Consider the following 6,932-nt stretch of genomic DNA (forward strand, 5'->3'; position numbering starts at 1 on the left):
GTCAATGAAATGCAGAGAATTTTAACTCAGGATTATGCAAATTCTATGTGCAAATTTATGTGGCTTGAAAATGGACCCTTGAGGGTGACTGCATACATTTGCATACAGAATTTGCATAATCTTGCACCAACACAGAATCATTTGCATTTCATTATCATTAACTATCCACAATTGATCCGCCTTTAATGACATGGGTATTTTAAATCTCTAGTTCACTCTCTTGGATTTGTCAGCAGGGGCGTTGCTTGCCCAAATATCAGTGGCACGTGCCCCGGATATATTTTGTGGTGCCCCGGATGTCCCTCAGGCAGAGTAGAGCCACCACAGCACCAGCATGGCATCGCACATAACATGACCCACAGAGGCACCAAAGCACCCAGCATTGCACCACAGCACCCAGCATGGCAGCACAGAACCCAGCATAGCACCACAGCACCCAGCATGGCATTACAGCACTCAGCATGCCCCATAGAGGCACCATAGAACCCAGCATGGTACTACATCACACAGTAATGGGGGTATGCTGTGTGCTATGGTGCCTCTATGTGGGCATATTGGGTGCTGTGATGCCATGCTAGATGCTGTGATGCCTTTATGGGGCATGCAGGGAGCTGTGGGTCTTCTATAGGAATGTGCTGGGAGTTGTGGTACCTCGACGGGAGGCCCATGGGAGCATGGAAGGGGGTCCACTAGAAGGTCAGGGAATGCTGGGAGGGGGGGCACACAAGCCAGACCAGCCAGCACAGAAGCCTGGTAACTCTGCCTAGTTATGTTTAAGTGACACTGTCTATTTATGTGATATGGTGCATTATTGTTTTGTATTTATGGAGAGGAGGGCTTCATCCAAAATGTTGCTAGGCAGGCCTACTTAGACCGCTGTTAAGTTCATGTTAATTTGACTTCACCCATAACCACACCCACATACCGGTGCATGGCCACATCCATCTTTTGGCTAGAGTGCCCAAAAGTGCCCCAATCTCTAATGATCCTTGGGAAGCCCCTGTTTGTCAGTGTTAGCAAAGACAAGCAGAGGGCTATGCCAGAAATCACACAATTTTCATATTTGATGCAATTGTTCCACAAAAATGTAGTTTGGAAAAGTGAGTAACATGACCCAAAGTTCCGTGTTTGTATATTACTTATTAATAACCAAGCAGAAATGTGAACTTATGGAGTACATCCTTTTGTTCACAGTGCACCCACCTACCAACGTGAGCACACGCAGTGTCACTGTGCCTGTCCGGTACCTGTCTGTGTGTGACAGGTGCACATTGTAATACCCATCACTGCATATACCTACCTGTTATTCACTTCAGTCAGTGCACCCACCTACTTACGTGAGCGCACGCGGTGTCACTGTGCCTGTCCGGTACCTGTCTGTGTGTGACAGGTGCACATTGTAATACCCATCACTGCATATACCTACCTGTTGTTCACTTCAGTCAGTGCATCCACCTATTTACGTAAGCGCACGCAGTGTGATATACCATTCCGTGCATACCTGTTAACTGCACCTGTGTGACTGCACATTGTATTAGTCAAGTCAGTGCATACCTTTCACTTCATCCTCCCCAATATGGACAAAACAGACAAAACAGGTAGAGACAGAGGTAGAGGCAAACCCAGAGGAAGGCCCCCCCGGCAAGTCTGTGCGAGGTCGTGCTGATGTGATTTCGTGCGGCCCTGGCCCAAAGTACAGTGCTCAGAAGAAGGCACGTCCCATCAACTCCCATAGTGGCTGGATAGTGTACTGGTTAAGGGTTCCGCCTTTGACATGGGAGACCAGGGTTCGAATCCTGGCTAGGTCAAGTACCTATTCAGTAAGGAGTTCAAGGCAAGACTCCCTAACACTGCAGGGTGGCCTCCTGAGCGCGTCCCAGTGGCTGCAGCTCTTGAGCGCTTTAAATCCGACAGGAGAAAAGCGCTATACAAATGTTCGGATTATTATTATTATTATAACTCCCAAGATTATCAGGACGTGGTTGACTATTTAACACAGAACACCTCATTTTCCGCAGCCACCAACGCTACTACAAGCACCACATCCACTGCATTTGACAGTTCGCAGGAGTGATTTGGTGGGGAAATCACTGATGCACAGCCATTATTGTTACAACAAGATGAAGGCGCCAAGCAAGTTACACCACCTCATATGTCTGAGTTAGGCGGCGACACTATGAACGTAACGTGTGAGGAGGAGGATGATGAAGTACCTGCTGTTGGTGCTGTTTATGAGGTGTCTGAGGCAAGCAAAGCTGGGTAGGATGATTATGATGACAACGATGATACGGATGCCACGTGGGATCCTAAGAGAAACGATGACCAAGGGGACAGTTCAGAGGGGGAGTCAGAGAGGAATAGAAGGAGACGAGTTGCTGAAAGAAGCAGAGGGAGCTCATCATCAGAAACAGCTGGTGGCAGTGTCCGTGCCATGTATCGCCACCTATGTACAGCCAGCCAACATGCCCTTCAATGTCAGCTGCTGATGCCACCATAGTGCCATCACCCCAGGGGGGCTCAGCGGCTTGGAAATTTTTAAATGTGTCTGCCTCAGATCAGAGCAATGCCATCTGTTCTCCCTGCCTCCAAAAATTGAGCTGTGGAAATGCCAACACCCACGTAGGGACAACTGTCTTACGAAGGCACCTGCAGAAAAGGCACAAACTGCAATGGGAAGAGCACCTGAGCAAAAGCAGCACACAAAAGCAAAGCCACCCTCCTTCTCCTCTTCCTCCTTCACCTCTGACCTTGAGCGGTTCCTGCTCCTCTGCCCATAGCAGCCAGGTGTCTGTGAAGAAAATCTTTGAGCGGAAGAAGCCAATGTCTGCCAGTCACCCCCTTGCCCGGCGTCTGACAGCTGGCATGGTGGAACTGTTAGCTCGCCAGCTGTTACCATACCAGCTGGTGGACTCTGAGGCCTTCCGTAAATTTGTGGCCATTGGGACATCACAGTGGAAGATGCCAGGCCGCAATTATTTCTCTAAAAAAGCGACACCCAAACTGTACCGTGAAGTTGAGAGGCAAGTGGTGTCATCTCTGGCACACAGCGTTGGGTCAAGGGTCCACCTGACCACGGATGCCTGGTCTGCCAAGCACGGTCAGGGCAGGTACATTACTTACACAGCCCATTGGGTCAACCTGGCGACCGATGGAAAGCAGTGAGTACGTGGCTGTGCAGCGGACCAACTTGTGACACCTCCACGGCATGCAGGCAAGCCTCCTGCCACCTCCTCTCCTCCTGCTACATCCTCTTCGCTGTCATCGTCATCCTCCTCCTTGGCTGAGTGGCAGTACAACTCTACTGGTGCTGCCATCTCCTCTCCAGCTACACAGTCCCAGCTCCCCAGGGCCTATGCTGCATGCCAGGTACGACAGTGTCATGCCATCTTAGACATGTCTTGCCTCAAAGCGGAGAGTCACACTGGAGCAGCTCTCCTGGCTGCTCTTAACAAACAGGTGGATCAGTGGCTGACCCCACACCAGCTGGGATCGGCAACGTGGTGTGTGACAACGGCAGCAATCTCATTTCCGCTTTGAATTTGGGAAAGCTGACACATGTACCCTGCATGGCACATGTGCTGAATCTAGTCATTCAAAGATTTGTGCCCAGGCTTAGAGGATGTCCTGAAGCAGGCCAGGAAGGTGTGTGGGCATTTCAGGCGGTATTACACGGCCATGGCACACTTTGCCGAGATTCAGTGGAGAAACAAGTGGCAGGTGAGACGCCTCATTTGTGATAGCCTGACTCGCTGGAATTCGACCCTCCTTATGTTCTCTTGCCTGCAAGAACAGGAGAAAGCCATCACCCAGTACCTCTATAATTACAGTAGAAGGACACACTTCTGGCCCAACAACTGGACACTCATGCGAAATGCATGCAGGCTCATTTGGCCGTTTGAGGAGGTGAACAACCTGGTGAGTCGCAGTGAAGGCACCATCAGTGACTTGATCCCATACGCTTACTTCCTGGAGCGTGCCGTGCGTAGAGTGGTGGATCAAGCTGTGGAGGAGCGTGAAAAGGAACAGTTACAGGAGGAAGCGTTGTAGGATCAATTCTCATCAGAACCAGATGTTTCCTCAACACCTGCGGCAGCACAGAGGGGGAAGGAGGAGGAAGAGTTGTGTGGGGAAGAGGAGTCAGACTCAGATGATGAGGAAGGTGTTTCTTTGGAGGAGGAGGAGAAGGTGGCGGTAGAAGAACAACCGCAGCCGGCGTCGTAGGGGGCTTGTGCTGCTCAACGTTCCCGTGGTATTGTTCGTGGCTGGGGGGAGGAGGAGGACTTACCTGACATCTGTAATGGATTGCGGAGACACCGCAGCGCGGTCTGACAGTGAGGCGGCTGTTTCCGCGTTCAGACCGGCGGTTTCTCTGCAGCAGCATGCGTCTGGTTTGTCTGAACCTAGTAGTGTAAACAGATGGAGAGCTACGTGAGCGTGCGCTGCAAGACAGGCTCTTTATGCCAATAGGAGAGGGGTCAGCTGATCGGGACAATCAGCTGATCCCAGAGTGACAGGGGATTGGCTGAAGGGAACTGGGCGGCGCTGAGGAGCGCTTTGCTATATATACTCCTTGTCTGTCAGTTGCTGGTGGTCTGGCATAGTGTTGGGCGAACAGTGTTCGCCACTGTTCGGGGTTCTGCAGAACATCACCCTGTTCGGGTGATGTTCGAGTTCGGCCGAACACCTGGTGGTGTTCGGCCGAACTGTTCGCGTTCGTCCGAACGGCTCAATTCCTGGCCGAACCTGGCCGAATACGGCCCCCCTATGGGGTCGCAGGCATAAGGGGGGAGCATGCCCCGATCGCGGGGGGGGGGTAGGAAATTCCCCCCACCCCCTCCGCTAGCGCTCCCCCCTCTGCCCGCTTCCCCATACAAAAGTTTAAGCAAAGTACCTGTAATAGTGGATGGCCTGGCAGTGGCACTGTGGAGTGAGGAGGAGGAGTCCGGAGAGTGACGCGTTGAGGGAGGCCGGGCAGCGAGCGTGAGGTCAGAGAAAGGGCGGAAGTACCACAAGGGTACTACCGCTGAACCGCCCGCTGCCCGGCCTCCCTCAACGCGTCACTCTCCGGACTCCTCCTCCTCACTCCACAGTGCCACTGCCAGGCCATCCACTATTACAGGTACTTTGCTTAAACTTTTGTATGGGGAAGCGGGCAGAGGGGGGAGCGCTAGCGGAGGGGGTGGGGGGAATTTCCGACCCCCCCCCGCGATCGGGGCATGCTCCCCCCTTATGTCTGCGACCCCATAGGGCCCCCAAAAGCAGGATGTTCGGGAAGTTCGGGGTTCGGCCCGAACATGCCGAACATCTCGGCCATGTTCGGCGAACTTTCCCGAACCCGAACATCCAGGTGTTCGCCCATCACTAGTCTGGCATTGCGATTGCTTATGTGTTAGCATTCAGACCTTAGTCAGATCATTCAGTGTGGTTAAACCAGGAGGACCTGGGAATCCACACTTAGCCAGATTACTGTGTTACTATTGTGTTATACTTCAGACTAGTTCCAGGGTGTTGAGACCACGGACCTCACACCAAAGACTAGGGATACTGTGTTACTATTGTGTTATACTTCAGACTAGTTCCAGGGTGTTGAGACCACGGACCTCACACCCAAGACTAGGTCTTGTTTGATATCTGTGATGACCTATTGCTTTCCTGACTCTCCTTCTGCTTTCTGATTTGGTACCTATGCATATCTGATTACCTGTTGCCAACCCTGCCTGTCCCTGGTTACCGAATCAGCCTTCTGTCTCTGTACCTTATCTGCTCGTGTGTTGCCGACCCGATCTGGCCGACCCTTCAGGCTGTCACCCGCCCCCTGGGTGCTCAGTCCATCTGCAGGGACCCCCTGTCTTTTAGAGGGGCCTCTCTGAAAACCAGTCAGGGACTCATCCTCTAGGAGTCCTTTTGACTGCAGTAGAGTCTGACTCTCCTGGGTTAGAGTCACCTGCTCCTCAGGTGATTCTACTCATTACTGTTGCACCAAACACTTACACGTTTTCAGGTGTCCAGAGGTTAGTTATACTTGTATTATTGGTGATTCTGCAGATCACCAATAATCAGATTCTCTCTTCGTGTGCTGGCACCGACCGTTACAACGTCAATGAGGAAGAGCAAGAGGAGATGGAGAGTATGTCTGGATCCAACTTTGTGCAGATGGCGTCTTTCATGCTGTCCAGCCTGTTGAGGGACCCCCGTATAAAAAAAACTCTAGGGGAACATGCTGTACTGGGTGGCCAAGCTACTAGACCCTCGATATGGGCACAAAGTGGCAGAGATGTTACCAACTCCCCTGAAGGCAGAAAGGATGCAGCACTTGCAGAACAAGCTGGAAACTATGCTTTACAATGCATTTAAGGGTGATGTCACAGCACAATGCAGTGAAGGTACCACTGCCAGTAATCCTTCTCCCATGTCCACGCAGGCAAGGACAGGACGCTCCAGCGATCTCATGGTGATGTCGGACATGCGGACATTCTTTAGTCCAACACCTCGCCTCCAGATCCACCCTACACCAATGCCTGGACCGGCAGGTAGCCGGCTACCTGGCCTTAAGTGTGGGTGTAGACACTGTGAGCAGCAATGAACCCTTGGACTACTGGGTGCGCAGGCTTGACCTGTGGCCAGAGCTGTCCCAATGTGCCATGCAACTTCTGTCTTGCCCTGCCTCAAGCGTCCTGTAGGAAAGGACCTTCATCGCAGCTGGAGGCATTGTCACTGAGAAGAGAGGTCGCCTAAGTCACAAAAGTGTTCAGTACCTGACCTTTATCAAAATGAATGAGGCATGGATCCCGGAGGGCTACTGCCCGCCCAAAGACTGTCAGTCCTCACACACACAGCATCTCTGCCTGCATGCCGTGTGACTGCCTGCCCCAAGACTAAGTCGCTCCCCACACAGCACCACTGCCCGCAGGCCGCTTGACTGCCTTCTCCGC

Source organism: Hyperolius riggenbachi, chromosome 4, assembly GCF_040937935.1.
Source record: "Hyperolius riggenbachi isolate aHypRig1 chromosome 4, aHypRig1.pri, whole genome shotgun sequence".
In the NCBI taxonomy this organism is placed as follows: Eukaryota; Metazoa; Chordata; class Amphibia; order Anura; family Hyperoliidae; genus Hyperolius; species Hyperolius riggenbachi.